A 26461-nucleotide genomic window follows, 5' to 3' on the forward strand; every position below is an offset into this window, starting at 1 on the left:
GAAGAGATCAGGACAAGCTCCCCTCGCCTGAGTGCACATTTTATGTTAAAGTTGTGAAACCTGCCAATCTATATAGAAATGGAATGGACAAAGCATGTGGAAGTCCCAATTGGTGCTTCTAGCTCGGTGCTTCCTGGGAGAGTCAAGTCTGTGTGATCCTGGGCATCTTTACAGAACCATCAACCTTCCATGGTGGCAATCACATACTCAGACATCAATAACTCATAATTCAAATGGCCCTCTGGGAGAAAGATGCATTAGCAGGAACTCTCCATTACTTTCCATCCTAAACATAATACACACTGATTGGATCAATGCTACTGTATTGTCTAATGCCTGAATACGTTGTTGCTATGTGTTTTTTGGCAATCTCAGCACGGGGCATTTTTGGCAAGATTTGTTCAGCTGGATCACAAGGAAAGTGATCACACGAGCAAGAGTACCTCCATTGAAAATCTTTGGATTTCATGAGACAGAGCTGCGGAAAGCAGGGGAAAGTGGGAGATAATTTTCTTTGCATGTGGAATCATCTTCCTTACACTTCATGACATTCATCAGTGGTTGTTCAAGCTGTGAGTCCCCAGATGTTTTGGTCTTCAACCCCCAGAAATCCTAACAGCTGGTAAACTGGCTGGAATTTCTGGGAGTTGTAGGTCAAAATACCTGGGGACCCACAGCTTGAGAACCACTGCATTAAATACTACTGAGCCACCCACTTAAGAAATGGCCATCTACTGTGTTCTTCACATAATGTAGGGTAGGGTAGAGATATCTTGGCATTTAAAAAGCATTGCAAAGAGTTATATTTTTAGACACTTTCTAAGATGGTTCGTAAGTGGCTTTTTTACTAATTATCTAGATAGAGATGGGCAAAATGGCCAATTCTGTTATGTGATGGCATTCGTCATTTTCAGCTTTAAAACGACACGGTATAAAATGTTGAGGCTTTATTTGGGAAATAAAATCTCCAAACACTGAACACCAAATGTGATAGGAATGAGGCTTCTGTGTGTAAAAGCCCAAAAACAAAAGCTGCGCCAAGCTGGAATTTTTTGCTGGCCGAAAAACCTTATGAAAGTACTCTGGCCACCACCAAACTTAAAAGCACTGGCAAGCCCTTGGCATACTTGAAGTAACTTAAGCAAGAGAGAGTTGGATTAGGACTCAGGCTTGTGTTCTGAGGTAACACTAAAAGATTGTTCTTTAAAATCTATGCTGCCACCATTAGTCTCTTGTTTGCTGCAGGAAGCTGCTTTTAAAACTTCACCCACAGAGGCACACGTGAGGCAGATGTTGTGAACAACAAAACAATGATGTTTATTTAAGAGAACTTGAACAAATCAGGTATAAAGCTTAACTGTTTCAAAGTACTGGAATAAAAGTGTGTGGTTATGTTAAGCAGTTCAGACTTAGTTACACAGGAACACTTCTCTCTCCCTCCACAGAATTTACTGACAGGATTTCCTCTCTGAAAGTAAACTCCTCCACAGATAGTCCTACCCTGGATCTATCTCCTCACACCTCCACCAGCTATCTCCCTAATGGCTGTAGAAATCTATTCACTAGCTATCTCTGCTAGCCAAGTGACCAATTTTCAGGCCTCTCTCACTAACCCTTCACCACTCCTAACTCCTAGCTCCTTCTCCTTTGACACCCATAGTCAATCTCCTTTGACACTGACAGGGTTTTAAAACTTTCCCTTAAAACAGCGGTTCTCAACCGGGGGGTCACAACCCCCCGGGGGGTCGTTTGGCCATTTTGGAGGGGTCACGAGGCTGCCTCGAGGCAGCCGAGGGCTCCTTTGCGCGAGCCCTCCCTGGGCTCCGTCGTGGCCTTGCCATTTGGCGAGGCCGCTGGGAAGCCCAGGGCTCGGGTGAAGGCTGCCTCGGCTCCCTTGCAGCCTCGCCAAATGGCAAGGCCGCGAGGCAGCTGAGGGCTCCTTGGCACAAGCCCTCCCTGGGCTCTGTCATGGCCTCACCATTTGGCGAGGCCACGGGGGAGCCCAGGGCTGGGGTGAAGGCCACCTCGGCTCTCTTGCGGCCTCGCCAAATGGCAAGGCCACGAGGCAGCTGATGGCTCCTTTGCGCGAGCCCTCCCTTGATTGTGGGCTGGATTCAGAGTGCTCTTTGATTGTAGGTTAACTATAAATCCCAGCAAATGCAACTCCCAAATTTCAAGGTTTATTTTTCCCAAACTCCACCAGTGTTCACATTTGGGCATATTGAGTATTTGGGTCAAGTTTGGTCGAGATCCATCATTGTTTGAGTCCACAGTGCTTTTGGAGGTAGGTGAACTACAATTCCAAAACTCAAGGTCCATGCCTGCCAAACCCTTCCAGTATTTTCTGTTGGTCATGGGAGTTCTGTGTGCCAAGTGTGGTTCCATCGTTGGTGGAGTTCAGAATGTTGTCTGAGTGTAGGTGAACTATAAATCCCAGCAACTACAACTCCCAAATGACAAAATCAATCCCCCCCCAATCCCACCAGTATTCAAATGTGGGCATATCGGGTATTTGTGCCAAATTGGGTCCAGTGAATGAAACCACATCCTGCATATCAGATATTGACATGGGAATTCATAACAGTAGCAAAATTAGTTATGAAGTAGCAATGAAAATAATGTTATGGTTGGGGGTCACCACATTGTTTGAGTCCACAATTCTGTCTGGATGTAGGTGAACCACAACTCCAAAACTCAAGATCAATGGCCACCAAACCCTTCCAGTATTTTCTGTTGGTCAAGGAATATCTGTGTGCCAAGTTTGGTTCAATTCCATCGTTGGTGGAGTTCAGAATGCTCTCTGATTGTAGGTTAACGATAAATCCCAACAACAATACCACTGAGCTGCTGAGCTTGTTGACCGAAAGGGCACAGGTTCAAATCCTGTAAGCGGCATGTGCTTCCGCTGTCAGCCCCAGCTTCTGCCAACTTAGCAGTTCAAAAACAGGCAAATGTGAGTAGATCAATAGGTACTGCTCTGGTGGGAAGGTAACGGTGCTCCCTGCAGTTATGCTGGCCACATGACCTTGGAGATGTCTAAGGCAATGCTGGCTCTTCGGCTTAGAAATGGAGATGATCACCACACCCAAGTCAGACATGACTGGACATAATATCAGGGGAAAACCTTTATCTACAACTCCCAAATGACAAAACCAAACCCACCCAACCCCATCAGTATTCAAATTTGGGTGTATCGGGTAATTGTGCCAAATTTGGTTGGGGGGTCACCACAACATGAGGAACTGCATTAAGGGGTCACGGCAATAGGAAGGTTGAGAACCACTGTCTTAAAGTAATTTTTTTCCCTTTTGCCAAGTTAAGCTCCGCCCACTCTCTCTCAACCAATCACTAACTTCCCTCATTTCCCTCCAAAGCTGCTCTTTCTAAACAGGAAACGAGTAACTAAAATGGATTCCCCGGAACCCTTTTCAAAATGGCTGCCGAACTTCTTGGGCCTACTTTTCAAGGCTTGTCCTAACAGGTAGGGAATTCACTACACACAGTTACGCAATTTGTGGGAGGAGACGAAATACTCCTTTGAAAAAAGGCTCCACCATTACCTTTTGCTCTCAGAGAAGAGAATCTAGAGCAAAATGTGCTAAAGCAGGATATTCCTCCTCCTACAGTATAGAAACAGTTAACAACCTTACACATTACACATTACACGACTCATTCACTGTCGTCTCGTCATCAAAAACATGTTCCAGATTCGTCATCCATTGTTCCATTCCAGTGTTCATTAACCAATCATTGCACTAATTATTGGAACGCCTGCTCAAACAGCCAGGTCTTCACTTTTTTGCGGAATACCATTAGAGATGGTGCTAGTCTAATGTCCGTAGGAAGGGCGTTCCACAGCCGAGGAGCCACCACCGAGAAGGCCCTATCTCTCGTCCCCGCCAGCCGAGCTTGAGAAGCAGGCGGGATCGAAAGCAGACTCTCCCCAGAAGATCTCAAAGTCCTGGTGGGTTCATAGGCAGAGATGTGGTCGGATAGGTAGCTTGGGCAGGAACCGTTTAGGGCTTTAAAGGCCAACGCCAGCACTTTGAATTCAGCCCGGTAGCAGATCGGTAGCCAGTGGAGTTGGCGCAACAGGGGGGTTGTATGCTCCCTGCGCTCCGCTCCTGTTAAAATCATGGCTGCTGAGCGTTGGACTAGTTGGAGCTTCCGAGCTGTCTTCAAAGGCAACCCCACGTAGAGAGCGTTGCAGTAGTCTAAACGCGATGTAACCAGAGCGTGGACTACCGTGGCCAAGTCAGACTTCCCAAGGTACGGGCGCAGCTGGCGCACAAGCTTTAGCTGTGCAAATGCTCCCCTGGTCACCGCTGAAACCTGGGGTTCCAGGCTCAGCGATGAGTCCAGGGTCACACCCAAGCTGCGAACCTGCGTCTTCAGGGGGAGTGCGGCCCCATCCAACACAGGCTGTAACCCTATGCCCTGTTCGGCCTTGCGACTGACCAGGAGGACCTCTGTCTTGTCTGAATTCAATTTCAATTTGTTCGCCCTCATCCAGATCGTCACAGCGGCCAAGCACCGGTTCAGGACCTGGACAGCCTCCTTAGTAGCAGGTGGAAAGGAGTGACAGAGTTGGACATCATCCGCGTACAGATGACACCGTACCCCGAAACTCCGGATGATCTCCCCCAGAGGCTTCATGTAGATGTTAAACAACATGGGAGACGATATTGAGCCCTGAGGAACCCCACAAGACAATGGTTGTGGGGTTGAACAGGTGTCCCCCAACAACACCTGTATCGTAATCTACTCTTCCAAACACTTGACATGTTAAGTGGAATGAAGTCTACAGTGTGAGATTCCACCTTTAAAGAAGATGGAGAATTTATTTACCCCCATCACACAGGATCGCCTCCTCCTGCCTCTAGCTGAACCATGCATAGAGGAGACACGAGGCATCCCTCTTAAGACAGACACCACTTCTCTGGGCTCCTTTTCTTTCCCTCCCAATCTCCTTACTCACGATCACGGAAGTCTGAAACCTACTAAGCACTAGAACTTACTGTAATTGGTAAATAAGAAGGGAAAACAAAGTTACAAAGCCAGCAGTAGCGCAATTTCAAAAGCCAAGATTACTATCAAGGAGAAATGACAAAAAAATGAAGCGGTGATATCTTAGATTTGTAGTTTTCCTAATCAACTAAATAAAATTTGTATACCAGGCTCATGAAGCAGGATTTTGGGAGAGAAATTGCTATGCTCAATTGGAGACCACCTATAGGAATGCCCTTTACTCTAAGTCACTTTTTTCATGTCAGGAGTGACTTGAGAAACTGTAAGTTGCTTCTGGTGTGAGAGAGTTGGCCGTCTGAAAGGACATTGCCCAGGAGACACTCGGATGTTTTACCATCCTGTGGGAAGCTTCTCTCATGTCCCTGCATGGGAAGCAGGAGCTGGCAGACGGGAGCTTACTCTGCTCCCCATATTTGAATTGCTAACCTTTTGGTCAGCAGTCCTGCCGGTACAAAGGTTTGACCTATTGTGCCATAGGCAGAGGCGGCCCTAGGATATATATTTTTTCTGTTCGTCATGGGAGTTCTGTGTGCCATATTTGGTTCAATTCCATCATTTGTGGAGTTCAGAATGCTCTTTGATTGTAGGTGAACTATACATCCCAGTAACTACAACTTGCATATGTCAAGGTCTATTTTTCCCCAAGAGTGCCTCAAGAGCGCCCCTGGGCAAAATGAACTATACTGCAAAGGCTTACTTTGCGTAATGGGTTGAGCCGCCCCTGGCCATAGGGGTCCACTCCATGTCAGTGAAACGATTCAACATGGGAAAATTTGACAGATCCCATCTCATGTATTTTCCCCGGCTTTCTCCCATTTCCACATGAATCATGAGCTCAGAAGACAATTTCTTCCCATTTCCTGTCTCTCTTGTTTCCTACACTTCAGAGACAGTTCTCAGACAAAGCAGCTCAGGGAGAGGCAGAAGTTCCCTTGTGTCGTAGGATGGGATCTGAGTTGCTTCATCTATGAACTGTTTTAGAATTGTGTGGAAACGCGACCCAGGGAGGGGTGAATTGGCATGTGATTAGGTCCTTTCCCTACTGCTAGAGAGTGCCATAAAGGTGTCCACCAGATGTGGATCCCGAATCTCGAACCCATGGCTAGTTCTGTCCAAAATTGTGACAAATCACATGCTAGAGCAGTGTTTCTCAACCTGGGGATTGGGACACCTGGAGGGGTCGCAAGGGGGTATCAGAGGGGTCACCAAAGACCATCAGAAAGCACAGTATTTTCTCTTGGTCACAGGGGTTCTGTGTGAGAAGTTTGGCCCAATTCTATCATTGGTAGAATTCAAGGGGCTCTTTCATTGTAGGTGAACTATCAATCCCAACAACTACAACTCCCAAATATCAAGGACTATTTTCCCCAGGAATTCAAGGGGCTCTTTCATTGTAGGTGAACTATCAATCCCAACAACTACAACTCCCAAATATCAAGGACTATTTTCCCCAGGAATTCAAGGGGCTCTTTGATCGTAGGTGAACTATAAATCCCAGCAACTACAACTCCCAAATATCAAGGACTATTTCCCCCAAACTCCACCAGTGTTCGCATTTCGGCATATTGAGTATTTGTGACATGTTTGGTCCAGATCCATCGTTGCTTGACTCCAGTGCTTTCTGCGTGCAGGTGAACTACAACTCCCAAACTCAACGTCAATGCCCGCCAAACTCTTCCAGTATTTTCTGTTGGCCATGGAAGTTCGGTGTGCCAAGATTGGTTCAATTCCATTGTTGCTGGAGTTCAGAATGCTCTTTGATTGTAGGCGAACTATAAATCCCAGCAACTACAACTCCCAAATATCAAGGACTATTTCCCCCAAACTCCACCAGTGTTCACATTTCGGCATATTGAGTATTTGTGACAAGTTTGGTCCAGATCCATCATTGTTTGACTCCACAGTGCTTTCTGGGTGCAGGTGAACTACAACTCCCAAACTCAAGGTCAATGCCCACCAAACTCTTCCAGTGTTTTCTGTTGGTCATGAAAGTTCGGTGTGCCAAGATTGGTTCAATTCCATTGTTGGTGGAGTTCAGAATGCTCTTTGATTGTAGGTGAACTATAAATCCCAGCAACTACAACTCCCAAATGACAAAATCAATCCCCCCCCCAACCCCACCAGTATTCAAATGTGGGCGTATTGGGTGCCAAATGTGAATGAAAATACATCCTGCATATTGGATGTTTAAATTAGGATTCATAACACTACAAAATTACAGTTATGATGTAGCAACAAAAATAATTTGATGGTTGGGGGTCACCACGATATGAGGAACTGTATCAAGGGAAGGTTGAGAAACTCTACGCTAAAGCAACCAAACCCCCTTACTTGGTCACAGGATGGAATATTTTTTGGCTGGCTTAGACTTTCCTTGCTTCTCTAAAAAAGCATAATGCAGTTTGTTAGTAACATGCCATCCTCACTGAAGGAAGCAGAAAAGAAAGTGGGTTGTCAGGTCAGGATCAAAAGCACAAGCGGAATATGTCTTTCAAGAACATAAAAATTGCAACAAAGGCTCTGGTGAGGTCCCGGTGACATCATTTCCAACCAATCCTGTATCATCTTTCGCAAAGGATCTGAGTATTACATTTCCAAAGCATAACATGCAAACCAATTTCCGGTAGGAACTCACACATGTAACAGGATTACACATCTAACAAAGAGAGGAGCTTGAAACTCTAGGCAAGGGATTTAGCTAATGTTACTTTCAGGAACGAAAGGGGCTATTGTTTTAAGGCAGATGAGGTAACTGTTCTAAGGAGGAGGAAGCCTTTACTTCTAAGACTAGAAAAGTACAGCCTCTCTGCAGCAAGATGGTGTTTCTGGTGAGGAAATCAGAATGTGCTTGCCATTTTTGGCCCTAAACACCAGCTCAATTAAAATAACAAAGAATCTGTGGCATCTCAATGACCAATGATGACACTATGGTATAAGGTAATACTCTGAAGGTAGCATATGCTATGTGATCATGGAAGTGAAGCAGGATCATCCCTGGTTAATTCTTGAATAGGAGAGCACCAATGAGTATTAAATGCTATATGACTATATTTAAGAGGAAGAGGCTGGCAAAGCCACCTCTGAGTACTTCTTGCCTAAGGGAACCTAATTAAATTAATGGGGTCACCATAGGTTGATAGGAAAGCACAAGCTTGTGTTGACTTTATCATACAGTATATGTGCCTGGCAGCTCCAAATATCCTTTCATACCTTTGACAAAGTAGATTCCAGAAAGCATATAGCATAAGAAGTGAGTTTGCCCTTCCAGTGTTGTTGATGAACAGTTCTCCCACCTAGAAATCAAGACAATGAAGTAATTTTACTTTTTTTGACTGTATATATTTTTATTTGAATTTGACAGAAAGAAAATCTAGATAAATAAAAAAGTAATGTTCGTTTGTGGGATTAACATAATTCAAAAACCACTGGATGAATTGAAACCAAATTTGGACACAATACACCTATCAGGCCAACAAGTGACCATCACTCATAAAAACACTGAAAAACACAGGAGAAGAGACTTAAAAAGCCAAAAAACAAAATAACATTTCTATATAAATAAAAAAATGTAATGTTTGTTTGTGGGATTGATATCGAGCTAGAATTTGGAGGTTCCCGCTCAGGAGACCCACCAATGAGAGTCCGGTACTCTGGCGAGCAAAAAGAGAGACCCAAAAGAATTTTCCTGATTTTTTCCCAAATAAATCTCAGCAAAGTTGAAGAAAAGCCACAGAGTTGTTTTATTGCGATCCAGCTGGAAAGGATGTCATACCGCGATCATTCGTCAAGCAGACATACATTCAGTACATTGCCTTACAATTTTATAGAGAAACAGAACTGCAAAAGTTCAAATTTCCCACATACACCCACCCACCCCCCACACACCCCCGCCGGCTGTCATCATCAGCTGGAGGGGAGGCGCGGCCGGCTTAGGCGTGCCTTAGCCAATCAGGGAGCCAGCGCTGCTTCGGCTCTTGATCCAATGGGAGTCAAGGAGGTGATACGAACGGGAAAACAATGAACCGGTATCCCTGGGACGCGAAAATTGCATCCCAGGTAGGCCGGAAGCTATCTGCAATCCGGAAGAAGAAAGGTTTATGTAGAGAGAAGTTAGAGGCAATGAAAGGACACAAAGTAACACTATGGAGAGAGAAAAAATTACAATTAAATGATATTTTATTGGGGGACGTGTTACAATATTAGGGCTGGGGAAGAAAGCAAAGTAAAAGGGAGACCCTAGGTTGTTGAGGCTGCTGCTAGGACACATTTCATAGGTTACTGGCCCAACGGGGCATCCCGGATCTGTGGAACTCCCTGCTGTAAGTCAGATCAAATTTAAAGCAGGGGCTCTCAGAGGGTCGACCTCAGGATTAGTGTAACTCAGAAACCACTTGTGATTCACCCAAGGTTTAGGAGCCCCTGGTTTAGGAGCCCCCGGTGGTGCAGTAGGTTAAAGCCCTGTGCCGGCAGGACTGAAGACGAACAGGTCACAGGTTCAGATCCGGGGAGAGGCAGGCGAGCTCCCTCTATCAGCTCCAGCTCCTCATGTGGGGACATGAGAGAAGCGTCCCACAAGGATGATAAAAACATCAAATCATCCGGGAGTCCCCTGGACAATGTCCTTGCAGACGGCCAAATCTCTCACACCAGAAGCGACTTGCAGTTTCTCAAGTCGCTCCTGACACGACCAAAAAACCCAAGGTTTGCCATAACTCAGAAACTACTTGAAGACACAAAACAACAGTGCCTCTGAGGCTGGATCTACATTGCTCTATATCCCAGGATCTGATCCCAAATTATCTGCTTTGAACTGGATTATATGAGTCTACACTGCCAGATAATCTGGGATTAGACCCTGGGATATAGTGTAGATGAAGCCTGTGTTTTAAAAGAGAGAGAGAAACCAATTTAAGAGTGTGAATAAAATGCTTGGAACTGCTAAGATTCATTTACTTCATCCCTATGTATACACTCAAGGTGACACGTTTATTGTCTCAGCTGCATTGAGGAACTGGGAGAAAATGGTGTTTCAGAACTAGTATAGTAGCAGAGAAGACTTTTCTGTGTTTTGTTTGAAATGTCAAACCTGTCAACGGAGAGGGAAAAACCTGGCAGTGGATCCTCTTTCATAGGGCAACGTAGAAGTAGTTCTCTTTCAGATTGTACCTTATGTACACATGGAAACACAGTGCCCACACAAGAGAGATTGGAAAAGCTTCTCTTTTTATTCCAGAAATGGACTTGCTGCTGGCTAGAGGATTCTGGGAGCTTTATTTAAACAACAAAAATTGTCCAAGCTCTACCCGTCCACTGGGAACTGGGCCATGAGACCTTCTTGCTAGAGCTGTCCATCATTGCTGGAAGGCTGAAACTCAAGGGAAGTTACTGTTTCATCACTGCCAACTTGATTTCCATATGAAAGCCATTTTGATGTAGCTACAAACCTGCTTGGAAGTCTAGTTCAGGCCTTAACGCATTGTGTACCGAGTCTTTCTACCCTTGTGTTGTGTAGAAGACCACCTGAAATGTATCCAGATCTATAGACTTGAGATGTAGAGACACTTGAGTACAAAGATGTACTATTTTCCTTTCAAACACATCAGTCCGTTCAATTCCTCAAGGCATCATGAAAGGAGGGATTGCTCCAATCCCAAAATGTTGCTATGGATGCAAAAATAGAGAACTTGAATCCTTAGCTTCTATTGCTATGCCAGAATTTTCTGCACAGATTTGATCACATGAGACATAGTTGTTATAGATATTCAAAACCATGGGTCTCGGATTGATGAATAGGTCTGAGAACATGGGTATCCCATTGCCAAGGAGACAAGAGTAGATGTGTATCTGCTTGCAGGCAGTCTCTTATCCCCAGGGAAAATAGGAGTAATAGGCTTGCCAGGGACATCTGAGACTACAGATCCATTGTCACAGTAGAGCCTCGGGCTTCTATTACATCTCGTATAAGCTATAGTCTTCAAATCACTTAACCTGAGGTTGTATCACTAGAGTCACAGGGGATAGTTGATTTAACAACAGCAGCCATGATGTGTCTGGGATCTGAGATATATTGCTTAGCCTGAAGGATGTTCTGATCCAGGGCCCCAGGAAGAGCTGGCTGTACCACTTTTCACATTGAGATGACTGCCTCAAGTCACAAATGTTGAAGATTGGGGAGTTGGCAGAGCTATGTGTGCCAAGCAATTTTGTGCCAATGCACTTGAGCCAGCCCTCAAGTGCATTGGAGGATGTTATCTTGTTTTCAATGCTGAAATAAGACTCACCTACCCATTTGGTTAACTTTTGTGTTTGGAAGGGAAGGAGGGAGAATAGGTGCCATCTTGTTTTCCTTTTCAGACAGGGGGAAAGGAGAGGGGGAGATCTTGGCTTCCCAATCTTTTTCTCCGCGTTATTGTCCATGTTGATCAATATGATTTCTTCGTTAATCCCAACGGCTTTGGTTTCTAAGTATTTGTTTCGTTTTCTTCTCCCGCATATGTCCCTAGTTTGTATTTAGTATCAGGTTTTTCATAAATTCTTCGAACTTCTGCCAATCAGTTTTTCTTATAGGTATTCCTGTGTAGTCTTTCAGATAGAAAGTCAATTTATCCATATCTTTTATTTCCCATATTTTATTTAGCCATTCCTCTTCAGTCGCCACATCTTTTAATTTCCATTTCCTGGCATACGTTATTCTGGCCACAGTCGTCAAATATGTAAACAAAATATCTTCGTTTTCTGCAAGCTTCAAATCTTCATCAAAGCTTCAAATCTTCAGGGAGAAAAGAAGTACCCAATAGAGTTTTCCCTGATTTTCCAATAAAAAGTCTCACCAAGTTGAAGAAAATGCCACCGAGTTGCCTTTATTTCATCCCAGCTGGTATGGATATCAATCTGCAATCCTTTGCCAAAAAGTTATATTTTTGCAAGGCAGAAAGTACATTTTTATAGATAAAACAGTACTGTAAGGTTCAAACCTCCCGCCCCCACCCCCTCTTGCTGGCTTCACACTGATTGGTGGGTGTAATCAGCTGGAGGGGAGGGGCGGCTGGCTTTGCTGCATCTCGGCCAATCAAGGAACCAGCACCGCTTTTACCTTTCGGTCAATGAAGTATGAAGAGGCGGTCCAGGCGGGAAACAAAGAACCGGGATGAAAGAGATGAGTGGATTTAAATGGCTTAATGGTTGTCCAATTGCTGGCGATAACTCCAAGAGTCCTCAAGCTAGCCTTTTGTATTGTTCCAAGTTTATGAAATAAACATCTTGGTCTGGTGTGGATGCCAGACCCCGACAATCCTTAGTCCTGGATATGGAATCAATTGATGATATCTTGTCTCTAGTTTCAGCCAAGGGGATGAAGACAATGGGTGAGGCAGTTGGGGCCCCCAAATCGTAAGGCAGGATGTCCCCTTTGTGAAGAATGATTATATCACCATGGGGCACATCCTTCAAGTGGCCATGCTCCGAAGCCTGAAGGTGTGTGCCTATTTTATTGTCCATGCAAGAGGTTTCTGTTGAGTCCTTTCAGATCATTATCTATCCCAGGAAATGAGAAGATTTTCATGAGATCTTTGGTGTGCTGGGGTGACGAAGAGGTGGCATTTCATATTTAATACAGACACATATATGGGGTTCATAAGGCATACATTCATAAAGAGGGGGAAAGAAATCATATCAACCCTCCCCACCCCCACCCAGAGTCCATCTCATAAAGTATGGAGAGCATAATGTTTTTCTTGGCTAACCTTTAGCCTGGCTATGTAAATGTTTCTCAGCTCAAAAGGGAGTCTCTTTTGTTTGTGAGTAGTTGACTAAGATGGGAAACCAATTGGAGAGCCATTAATTCTCTAGCCCAGTTGTGTCTCAGATGGAAAAAGTCAAATAACTTTTGTGGCATGGTTTTCAGTAATAAATGTGTTACCTTCTGCTATATATGAAATATAGGGCAAAAACCTTGATTAAATATACACACTATCTGACATGGGAAGGGTCCCTGTTGTTGTTGTTAGTGTCTTTGCAAATTGGCCAAGACTTGATCCCTATTATCCAGCCTGATGTCCTTGTCCTTAGCAAAACTATAAGTTTCTATCTCGGGGGGGGGGGGGTCATGTTCGACTTCAGTGTCAAACTGCATTAATTCTATAGTGTAGATGTACCATATCCTGTGTGTGAGAGAAAAGCAAATCCCTCTTTTAATTGAAGCAATAGAGATACATATGCTCCAAAAGGAAACTATGCTTTCTTTCAGTAAAACGATTGCTTCCACCTGTGGAAGTTTAACTGATTAATCAATTCATTCTTCATGCAAAAGTCCTAATTAAAAATGTTTGTTGAATGTTCCTAATCTAGTGACAACTTTGGTAAAAATTTCTTTCAGGTGTAATATTAGAAATTGCAGAAAAGTATTGTAATTTCCAGTGGGATCTGGAGCTTAATTTCCCTTGGCAACCTGACTTCCCACTGTGCCCTTGCAGCCAAGGAAACAAAGGTTTGTGATCACAGGCCATTAGGGATCAAAGACTGAGAGCCACATAAACAGGCCACAGACTGGGCCTCTGGCAAAGGGTACAGTGAGGGCCGGCAGCATCTACTCTCTTTCAAAAGCCAGAGCCAGGAGATAGCCAAGATCAATATATTGAATGGGAATTACAAGGGTGAGAAGAGCAAGCCTAATGCAGGGTATTTAAGAAAATCAATTGGTATTGATGGGTCCAAGAAGCACAGCCAGCTCTGGCTCAGCTGCCATAAGCAATTCCCCAGCAATACAGGCTCAGCATGGACACAGGGGATAAGCCAAACCTTTGTGGCAGTGTATTGTAACAAGGTTAGCATGCCCCTGAGGCTGTGTGTACTTTCTGTCCCTCCGCTGTGCTGGAGATTATTCTGTACATGAGTGACACATTAATACTTATATAGAGAGCTTGACAAAGTTACTTCTCCCAGAACCCCAATGTACTAGTGGAATTGTGTGAGTTATAATCTAAAAATTAATTTTCTTAGGTTTTATCAAAATGATCATCCTTTGTGCAAATATGTCTGCCTGGAGGGACAGGCCATCTAGTATATTATGCATATCATAATAGAACAGTGTTTTTGTTGTGTGCCTTCAGGTCAATCTAGGCCAACCATAAAGGGAACATATTACTTGGTTTTCTTGGGAAATTGTTGTTCGGAAGTTTGCCATTGCCTTCATCTGAAGCTAAGAGGGTGTGACTTGTCGCAGGTGGTAGCCAGTCTTTTTTTCTTGGCCAGCATGTTATAATCTTGAGGACCTAAGCACCTTAATGGCACTAGATCCTGAAAGTTAAGCAAGGTCAGCCCTGGTTAGTACTTGAATGGTAGACCACCAATGAATGTTGGAAGCTATGTTGCTACATCGAAGAAATGAGAAAAAACACTTCTGTTACTTGTCTAAGGTGGGATCTACACTGGCCTAAATCCCAGGATTTGATCCCAGATTATCTGTTTTGAACTGGATTATATGAGTCTACACTGCCATATAATCTGGGCTAAGGAGATAATTCTTTATTATGTTTATTTAGGCTAACCCCTACTTTACTTTATTCATAAGTGATATTATTTGATTTCAAGTTTTGCTTTGATTGTTGTTTATGTGTTTATTGGCATTGAAAACAGGTGAAAACTTGGCTCTGGAAACTGGCATTTGAAGAATGAGTCAAGTCCTGTGATATGGGTGGATGTCGACGAATTATGACTTTATGATGACGACTGACCATTGTAATTATATGATTGTATTTGTTTTTAATGTTTTAGTGTAATCTGGAATACTATGTTTTTAATGATTGTTGTAATATTGTTGTTGGAAACCGGCCTGAGTCCCTCGATGGAGGTGGGAAGACCGGAATACAAAACTGCTAAATAAAAAATAAATATAAATAAATAAATAATGTTTGCTATTGTTATTTCTGTAATGTCCTGTGTCCCTTTGGGGAGAAAGGGTGGGTTATAAATACATTATTATTGTTGTTATTATTATTATTCTGACACAAAAACACAGTATGTCACAGCAAATGAGATATATATGCTGGGTTTCGTATCACAAAATCACAAGTCGAACACTTCCCAAGCGTCTAGGACAATATGATGTATTTTCGAATGATGAGCGCAGATCCTTTTGCTGTTAACAGATTGTGATTTTGTCAATGTTTATTGTTTCCAAATGCCGGCTGAGATCTTTTGGCAGGCCACCCAGTGTGCTGATGACCACTGGGACCACCTAGACTGGTTTATGCCAGAGCCTTTGCAGTTCAATTTTGAGTCTTGATAACGGCTGAGTTTTTCCTGTTGTTTTTCCTCAATGCGGCTGTCACCTGTTATGGCAACATCAATAATCCAAACTTGTTTTTTTCCCCACAATCGTGATGTGTGATGTATTGTGTTCCAAAGCTTTGTCAGTCTGGATTCGAAAGTCCCACAGTATTTTTGCATGTTCATTTTCCACTACCTTTGCAGGTTTCTGATCCCACCAGTTCTTTACTACTGGCAGGTGGTACTTGTCATTATTATTATTATTATTATTATTATTATTATTATTATTATTTGAAACACAACAAGATAAGTCTACATCAGACAAGATCACTCTGCTGGCGGTTGTATTGGATCACATATTGGACACTGGGTGCAGTGCCTAAAGACTTTGGCCTGTACTTAAACACAATCGGCGCTGACAAAATTACCATCTGCCAGCTGCAGAAGGCAACCTTACTGGGATCTGCATGCATTATTCGCCGATACATCACACAGTCCTAGACACATGGGAAGTGTCTGACGTGTGATCCAATTCAACAGCCAGCAGAGTGTCTGCTGTGGACTCATCTTGTTGTATTTCAAATTATTATTATTATTATTATTATTAGGGATTGGATCCTGGGATATAGGGCAGCGTATATCCAGCCTAAGAAAGCCCTGTGAAATTAATAGAATTGTCACACATCAAAAAGTGACTTCAAGGCACATACATTCACACATTCACACGTTATAATCCAAACTGTTGTGAGGCAGTAGCATGTGACCATCTGACAGATTTACTGAGGCCTCTTTTACACTGCTCTATAACCCAGGATCTGATCCCAAATTATCTGATTTAAATTAGATTATATGAGGACCCCTCCAGACAGGCCCTATATTCCAGGATCTGATCCCAGGTTTTCTGCTTTAAAATGGATTATACGATTCCACATTGCCAGATAACCTGAGATAAGAAGATAATCTGGGATCAGATCCTGGGGTATAGGGGCAGTGTGGAAGGGGCCTTACACTGCTATATATAATTCAGATTATCTGTTTCGAACTGGATTATATGGAAGTGTAAACTCCTATAATCCAGTTCAAAGCAGATAATGTGGATAATGTTGATAATCAGGATTATATGGCAGTGTAGAAGGGGCCTGAGTATATACAGCCAGCCTCTATACAGCTACCAAAAGCAGGGTATAAATCCAATATTGGATTTACACCCTGCTTTTGGTTGCTGTATAAAAAGTAGCTGTATATAAGTTGCATTCTGATCTTGATCTCCCAGTTCTAACCAGGACATTCTGGCCACCATCTTCTGGCCCTGTTGAAGTTTGAAGACAAGAGGATCAAAACATTTATAGCAGGGATATCAAACTCATTTTCATGGAGGGCCACATTAGCCTTGGGGTTGCCTTCAAAGGGCTACTGAATCCATGGATGGATAATCTGTGGACACAGAGGGCCAACTATACAGTAGATATGTACTTTACATGGTGGTCAGTGCTCTTAACTTTTTATTCAGATGTTACTAAACAGGAGCCCCTGGTGGCGCAGTGGGTTAAACTCCTGTGCCGGCAGGACTGAAGACCGACAGGTCGCAGGTTCGTATCTGGGGAGAGGCGGATGAGCTCCTTCTATCAGCTCCAGCTCTTCATGCAGGGACATGAGAGAAGCATCCCACAAGGATGATAAAAACATCCAATCATCTGGGCGTCCCCTGGGCAACGTCCTTGCAGACGGCCAATTCTCTCACACCAGAAGTGACTTGCAGTTTCTCAAGTCGCTCCTGACACGACAACCCCCCCCCCCCCCACTAAACAACAACTCATCGCTTTTGATTATCCGCCATATGGACTGGGGATAATAGGAATTGCAACCCAACAGCACTTGTGACTCTGAGGTTGAGTAAAGCTTAAAGGATGTTTTAAAGTCAGGCATCATATCCACAAGCCTTGTATCTAAATCCAAACCCCACTATCCTGTTAAACAGATAACACTGCAGCCTTCTAGAAGTTACTGTACTATGAATCCCATCAGCTCTAGTCATGATGTATAATGATGAGGAATACAGAAGTTGTAGTCCAGCATCTGGAGGACTACATAAAATGACATGGCAGGCCAGATTCAACAGGCAGCCCTTGAGTTTGTCACATGAGATTTATAGGAACAGGAATGCGCATCTATGCATCCCCACAAAGACAGTTGCATAAATCGTTATGTCCCAAAGCATTTTGTGGAAGACAGCTTTGTGATCAATAGATTTCCTCCATTGCCTTTTGGAAGAGTGCTCGCAGCTCTTTGTCTTTTAAAAAACCCTGACAAATTGTGTTCAAGGCCAGGTCCACACGGAATACAATGCAATGCTTGCCAACCTGAAGCTGTTTAAAGACTGCAGAAATCAGGCTAGGTTTGATTTCTCCAGTGAGGCTCTATGTGCACGCAGGTTGCTTGTTGATTTATGGCAACCCCATGGATTTTATATGGGTTTTTTTTTTCAGGCAAGGAGTACTCAGGCCCCTTCTCTGCTGTCTTTATATCCCAGGATCTGATCCCAGGTTTACTGATTTGCAGTGGATTATTATTATTATTATTATTATTATTATTATTATTATTATCAGGGCCTCAAAATTGAACTGCAAAGGCTCTGGCATAAACCAGTACAGGTGATCCCAGTGGTCATTGGCACACTGGGTGCTGTTCCAAAAGATTTTAGCCGGCATTTGGAAACAATAAACATCAACAAAATCACAATCTGTCAACTGCAAAAGGCCACCTAACTTGTATCTGCGCACATCATTCGGAAATACATCACACAGTCCTAGACGCTTGGGAAGTGTTCGACTTGTGATTTTGTGATACGAAATCCAGCATATAGATCTCATTTGCTGTGACATACTGTGTTTTTGTGTCAGAATAATAATAATAATAATAATAGAAAATGGCTATACAGCCCGAAAAACCTACAACAACCCAATAATAATACTTTATTTATATTCCGCCCTATCTTCCCAAGGGGACTCAGGGCAGATTCCAAGCAAATAAAAAAGCAAACATTAAATGCCTCAGTAGTACGGTACCAGATAAAACATAATACTCCAAAGCAATCCCACTTATAAAAAACAAGTTATAATACAAGTTATAATACTTACTGGACTGACCTTGAAGGAGCTGGGGGTGGTGACAGCCGACAGGGAACTCTGGCGTGGGCTGGTCCATGAGGTCACGAAGAGTTGGAGACGACTGAACGAATGAACAACAACATAATACTTACAGATTAAATCAAGCATAACCTTGATTTAGATAGGGGACCAGGGTATAGTTCCATCTTGTCTCCTGTGCTATTCTAAATCTATAATATAATGTAATATAATATAATATAATATAATATAATATAATATATTGTATATACATATAATATTTATAATATTATAATGTAATGCAATATAATACTACTACTAATATGTCATTGTAATTATATATTTATATTATATGTAATATTACTAATAATATCACAATATAATGGTATAGTACAATATATGTAATATTTAATTCTGATATTGTACTATGCTGATAATATAATATATTGTATGTAGGTATATATCTTGTAAGCCGCTCTGAGTCCCCTTCGGGGTGAGAAGGGCGGCATATAAATGTCCTAAATAAATAAATAAATAAATACAGATTAAATCAAGCATAACCTAACAAAAATTATCTCCAAATAAGAAACCTAAACATAAAACATTCACATTCAATTACACCCCCCCCCAAACAAAAATTACATTTTTATTTATATAGATCTCTATATTTACTGGAAGGAAAAAGGCCTTTAATTTAATGGAAGGAAAAAGGAAGAGAGGCCGACCAAGGGCAAGGTGGATGGATGGCATACTTGAAGTGACTGGATTTACCTTGAAGGAGCTGTGGGTGGTGATGGCCTGGGCTGGTACATGAGGTCTGGCATGGGAGCTCTGGCATGGGCTGGTACATGAGGTCACGAAGAGTCGGAAATGACTGAATGAATGAACAACAACAAAACAACAACAACAATATTTACTGAGCGTGCATTCACTTTTTAAAAATGAGTCCCACTTATACCCTTAATGAACACAGTTCATAGTAGACTGAAGAGTCTTCATCTCAGTGCCGCTTATGAAAGGGCCCCAGATGATAGATTTTGTTTGACGCAGTTCTGTTCAATCTGACTGGGCAGACCAATGCCAGTTTGATTTGCTTCAGAGCACTGCAGATGCAAACCCACAGGGCCTGTAATCCCAGGAGGACATCCTCGTATGGAAATGCGGAGAGAGGAGAGAAGGAGCAAAATCAGACCCAGCTCTGGCCTAACCTTAGTCGCTGTCCATGGTGGAGACTTTGTTCACCCCAAGGAGTTTTCTCCAGTGAGATGGAACAATTTGTTTGCATGGCGTTGCTTGTGTTTGCTGCGTTTCTCTTGTCTCTACATGAAGACATGTTGAGCGGGTGGGAAGGGATCCTTGCTGGGAATCTACAGGAAGTCTGATGTTAGCTGCCTGATTCAGGGAGAGCTAGAGAAGTGTTGTAAGGTGGAAGACTCGGGGTACAGAGCAGAGATTCCTTTGATTTCTTCTGTGGTTGCATTTATGCTTCTTATTAGTATTCGCAGTTGTACAAATGCCTAGCAGTTCCACACAGGCAGGAAGCAACAGATGCTGGGATTTTTTGCTAAACTGCCACTCCACTTTGAAAGCACGGTTTGAAATGTAATAAGCAGGTTTCAGGATACACTTTAGAATTAATGCATTTCAACACCACTTAGAATCCTAGAGTTGGAAGAGACCTCCTGGGCCATCCAGTCCAACCACTGCCAAGAAGCAGGAAAATTGCATTCAAAGCATCCCTGACAGATGGCCATCCAATGTCTGTTTAAAAGCTTCCGAAGAAGGAGCCTCCATCACACTCTGGGGCAGAGAGTTCCACTGCTGAATGGCTCTCACAGTCAAGAAGTTCTTCCTCATGTTCAGATGGAATCTCCTTTCTTGTAGTTTGAAGCCATTGTTCCGCGTCCTAGTCTCCAGGGCAGCAGAAAACAAGCTTGCTCCCTCCTCCCTGTGACTTAATAATAATAATAATAATAATAATAATAATAATAAACCTTTATTTGTACCCCACTCCCATCTCCCGAAGGACTCGGTGCGGCTTACAAGAGGCCGAGCCCAAATATAATAGTAAAAACAACAGCAACAACAAACAGCAAAATAACTAAAAAAACAAAGCAATAACATTGACAACACACAATAACACAATTGTCATTGGCTCTTTAAGCCGCTCTTCATAGGGCTTGCTCTCCAGACCCTTGATCATTTTAGTCGCCCTCCTCTGGACACATTCCAGCTTGTCAATATCTCTCTTCAATTGTGGTGCCCAGAATTGGACACAATATTCCAGGTGTGGTCTAACCAAGGCAGAATAGAGGGGTAGCATGACTTCCCTGGATCTCAACACTATGCTCCTATTGATGCAGGCCAAAATCCCATTGGCTTTTTTGCCGCCACATGACATTGTTGTCTCATGTTTAACTTTCTGTCCACAAGGACTCCAAGATCTTTTTCACATGTACTGCTCTCGAGCCAGACTCATTGGTCAATGCTATGGAATCATGGGAATTGTAGCTTTAAAAGGTATTTAACCCTCTATCAGAGAATGCTGGTGCCATGACATTCAAAGGAGTGTCAAACTGTGTTAGCTCTACAGTGCAGATGCTCAGTCACACACAAATATGCTCTACCTGGTTCAGTTTTCTAATGAATAGGATATAGAGGGTTTGGATTTGTGTTGTCCAGGCTTTCATGGCTGGAATCACTAGGTTGCTGTGAGGTTTCCGGGCTGTAATGCTATATTCCGGAAGCATTCTCTCCTGATGTTTTGTCCACATCTATGGCAAGCATCCTCAGAGGTTGTGAGGTCTGGTGGAAACTACGCAAGTGGGGTATATATATCTGTGGAATGTTTGGGATGGGAGAAAGAACTCTTGTCAGATTGAGGCAAGTGTGAATGTTGCAATTGACTACCTTGATTAGCACTGAATGGCATTGCAGCTTCAAAGCCTGTCTGCTTCCTGCCTGGAAGACTCCTTTGTCCATAAATTACAACTTGTCCAACGGTCAGCAGCCAGATGGGGAAACTTACAGGGAGTGGTAAACCCCCCCCCCCCCCCCCGTTTAAGGAGCTCCATTGGCTGCTGTTCATTTTCTAGTCCCAATTCAAGGTGCAGGTTCTGACCTATAAAGCCCTAAACCAGTGTTTCTCAACCTGGGGGTCGGGACCCCTGAAGGGGTCACAAGGGGGTATCAGAGGGGTCACCAAAGACCAGCAGAAAACACAGTATTGTCTATTGATCATGTGAGGTTCTGTGTGGGAAGTTTGGTCCAATTCTATCATTGGTGGGGTTCAGAATGTTCTTTGATTGTGAGTGAACTATAAATCCCAGCAACAACAACTCCCAAATGTCAAGGTCTATTTTCCCCAAACTTCACCAGGGTTCACATTTGGGCATACTGAGCATTCATTCCAAGTTTGGTCCATCATTGTTTGAGTCCACAGTGCTCTCTGGATGTAGGTGAACTACAACTCCAAAACTCAAGATCAGTGCCCACCAAACACTTCCAGTGTTTTCTGTGTGCCAAGTTTGGTTCAATTCCATTGTTGGTGGAGTTCGGAATGCTCTTTGATTGTAGGTGAACTATAAACCCCAACAACTGCAACTCTCAAATGACAAAATCAATCCCCCTTCAACCCCATCAGTACTCAAATTTGAGCGTATTTGTGCCAAATTTGGTCCAGTCAATGAAAATATATCCTGCATATCAAGTATTTAAATTACGATTCATAATAGTAGTAGTTGTGAAGTAGCAACAAAAATAATAATAGCTTGGGGGTCAACACAATATGAGGAACTGTATTAAGGGATCGAGGCATTAGGAGCAGGCATGTAGCCGGGGGGGGGGGGGCTCGGGGGGCTTCAGCCCCCCCCCCCCGAAATTTTCATGGTGGTTCGCGAAAAGGCCTTATTGGTGCATTATTTAAACTGTTATGTTTATTCATATCATGATCTGATCACCATACTCAATATATCCCATATGCATGGGGGTATTGGGGTAATGATACAAAAGGTTTGCTAGGCTAGACCCTCTTTCACTCAGACTCAGCCCCCCCCCCCCCCCGAAACGAAATCCTGGCTACGGGCCTGATTAGGAGGGTTGAGAACCACTGCCCTAAACGGTTTGGGACCCGTCTACCTTCGTAATCGTATCTCTCTCCATGAACCAGCCCGAACTCTTCGATCTTCGGTGAGGCCCTCCTTTCGCCCTTGCCAGTTTCTCAGACTCGCTTTGTGGGTATAAGGGAGAGAGCTTTCTCCTCTGTCCCCCCCCCCCCCCCCCCGACTCTGGAACTCATTGCCCGGAGAGATTAGGAAAGCCCCTACCTTAGAAACCTTTACAAAGAATCTCAAGACCTGGCTCTGCCGTTGCGCTTTTGGAGAGTAGTTACCTATTCTTAATCAATTGCTCCCCTCAATGTCTTTGTCCTAGAAATACACACACACACACACGCCTTGTACGAAGGTCAGTCTATTACCCTGTCTCTCTACAAGTTCTCACTCACAAATAATTCTGCCCCTTTATCTCACCCTGAGTTTTTAAATCATTTTATGTACATGCGGCCCGCTCACTGTCATTATGCTTGGTTTACTGCTTTTTTTTTTATTGTAGTCATATGTTCTGTATTTTTCTGCGATGTTGTTTATTTTATTGTAACTTGTTTCTTATTTTATTATAATTTGTTGTATGGGCTTGGCCTCATGCAAGCCGCCCCAAGTCCCAGTTGGGGAGATGGTGGCGGGGTATAAATAAAGTTTATTATTATTATATTATTTGCTGGGAGGTGTCTGCTGGCCCTGATTGTTTGGATTTCTCATTTGGCAAGACACAGAGAGAGAGCTTCCTTCTCCCCACTAGAATACCATTCGGTCCATCTCTTAGGTTGGATTTACACAGCATATAATCCACTTCCAGAATACAGATTAACGGTATTGAACTGGATTATCTGGTGTAGTGAATCTTACTTAGTAGGCCTGGATAACAGTATGGCAAACCTCCATTTTGTGAGTGGATGCCAGGGAGGCAGCCATCTTGAGTGAGGATAGTTAGAAGAGGGGAGGAGTTTGGAAGTCTCCTAGGATTAGCCAGAGCAGTTGGGAGGAGCCAAGTCTTGGGAAGGAAAAGATTTCAGCTTCAGTGTGAGTTGAGAACTGGGAGCTGGTGTGTGAAGAAGTGTTTTTGAAACTGGGTTTTCAGCGAGAGAGTGTCTGTGTTAGACAGTGCTGTGTGCTGGCAGGAAAAAGGTCAGACAGCAACCTGATTTCTTGTGAGGGTTAGCACAAGAGATTATCTCTCTAGGCTGGGTTAATTAGCAGGAAGAACTCTAGGGAAGAGTTTGTTAATAACCCGGGGACAACCTAGGATAGGTTAGTCAGAACTCATTACTATTTCTCTGAAGTAGAGTGAGGGTTTTTTGGTACTAACAGTCAGAATCTGTTTGGTTAGATCTGTCTGTAATTAAGTGAAGAGAACTATTTCAAGCAACCATCAAGCTGAAGTACTTTTGTAACAAGTCACGCTTTTTGTACCTCTCAGAAGTAGTTTGTTGTCTGTTTTTATAAATAAATCTTGTTCTATTTAACTTTCAAAAGATCTCTGCTGTGCATCATTCAATCATCAAACCCTTGTGATAGTTCCAGCAGTTTTAACATCCTGATACTACAGAAAAGTCTCTTAACAAACAGTTATTTTTGGAATCCAAGGGGAAAAACAGAGTTGGCAGGAGGGGGAAAAGTTTACCTCAAATAGTCATTTTAAAAATCCTAAAACTACTTAGGTTGGTGGCAGCTTTAATCCGCAAGAGAGTTTAAAGACAAGCAGTGTTCACTCTACCATAACACTTATCCATCATCGTCTCGCTACTATATTGGTGACATTAATGTGGGATATATTATATATTCCTTTATAGTGGTGTCCAGTGGCGTGATATTTGGTGATATATTATATGTGATCATTTATATCTGGCAGTGTCGTCTCGTGTAATTCAGTTGAATGCAGTTAACCTGCTTCCCGAAACTGGATTATATGGCCTGAATAAGGAAATTATTTATCATTATCTTCTTAGGTCACTTTCTGCCATTCTTTCTGCATTTGTATTCCATGTAGTACCTCAAGCCTATTTGTTAAATGTGAAGTTCACCCAATCTTCTCCTTTTGGGCTCCTTCTTCAACTTTTAAAAAACCTAGGCTAAATCATTCATCTCATGTTTATATTGCTAGTCATATTCTTGAACTGCCTCTTGTTTCTGCTTATCCAGAACACAGCTTTCACCGTAATCTTCATAATTTCACATCTTTATTTTAATTTACACATCTGCCTCTTCTTTTTCTTTCTCTTTTGTGTCTCCCTTTCTTTACACTCCTTCTGCTGATTTTTGTTTGTTATTTGCAATTCATTTCAGTCCTTGGCTTAAGATGTGAGCTGATTTGGGTTCCATATGTTAGAAAAGTAGATTATTAAGCAAACAGACAAGTGGTTTGCACCAAGTTCTCCCTTGATATTTTCTTGATACTGTTTTTTACTTCTTTTGTCTCAGCTCCCCATACAATAACTTTGACCATCTTGCTCCAATGCTTTTGCATAAACAGCACATTCCAGTCAGAGCTGATGCTTTTGTTACTGATGTCACTGTGCTTGGTGGCTGAATCACATATGCACAATGTGCTGATGTAATCCAAATAAGAATGTTAGTGGTGCGTGAATCACAATTACCAGGATATCTCCATCCAGGAGGGACAGCTGTCTGTCAGCTGGTGAAAAGTGCTTCAGGACAACCAGAGCTTCTTAAACTTTTCCTGCTTTCCACTCAATAAATTGTTGTACAACCCCAGTATAGGCATTCCCCAAGTTACAAACATCTGACTCACAAATGACTCATTGTTACAAACAGGGTGAGACAACAGATAGTGAGAGAAATCTACCCCTAGGAAGAGAAATTAACTCCTGGAAGAGTTATCATGGGAAAAAGGTATCTCTACTGAAGGTTTATCACCAATCCTTGTTTCCACAACAAACCAATTTATCTCATAATCCAATGATCACAGGGAGAGAAAGTGAGGGGGAATTTTCTCACTAGGAGCACAGACAGCAAAACAAACACCACAGGGTTTAATAATATGTATATCTGGCTGGAGTTACACTTAAAAATGTACCTGTTCTGACTTACATACAAATTCAACTTAAGAACAACCCTACAGAACCTATCTTGTTCATAACTTGAGGACTGCCTCTATATAGATATATAAAAAAGGTATAAAGAGCAAATATTTACTGACAAGGAAACTTTCATAAAATCATAGTTTGAAGAGACCTTGTGGACCATCTAGTCCAACTCCCTGCCAAGAAGAAGGCTGGAGGCGGGCTACAGAATAATTAAAAAACATAAACATTTAAAAAATACCACAAATACACATATTAAAATGTATTTCCAAAAATATACATATTAAAATGTATTTCTATATGTACACGTTCATATAAGGAATGCTCAAGTAGTATATAGCCCTTTAACTTAAGTACTTTAATATATGCCACTTTGTTTAGAACTAATGTTGTTTTATGCAAATTTATCTTTGATTTCTTACTGACGAATATGCAATACAATACTGGACAGAAGAGAGAGACAGACAGTCACTGATGAAAAATAACACAATTTTTGTTCCTGGGTTATAAATGTAACACAATTTTTGTTCCTGGATTATAAATGTCATTTCCTAACTACAACTACCATATGGAAGTCCCATTGTCCATGGTCCATCCTCCTCCAAACTGCACCAGGATGTAGGGAGGGTCATGGGGGCTCTGTGTGACACATTGGTGTGGGCCACATTGGTCTCAGGAAGTGAATCAAGGCACTGCAAGTTCCATCATCCATGGTCCATCATTCCACAAACCACACCAGGATGTAAAGTGTTTCAGAGGAGCTCTATATGCCAAGTTCGATCTTGATCAGTCATTGGTGTGGGTCGCAATGGTCTCTAGAAGTGAATGAAGACACTGCAATTCCCATCATCCATGGTCCAAAGTCTTCCAAACCACACCAGAA

The sequence above is a fragment of the Anolis sagrei genome, chromosome 2 (assembly GCF_037176765.1).
Source record: "Anolis sagrei isolate rAnoSag1 chromosome 2, rAnoSag1.mat, whole genome shotgun sequence".
In the NCBI taxonomy this organism is placed as follows: Eukaryota; Metazoa; Chordata; class Lepidosauria; order Squamata; family Dactyloidae; genus Anolis; species Anolis sagrei.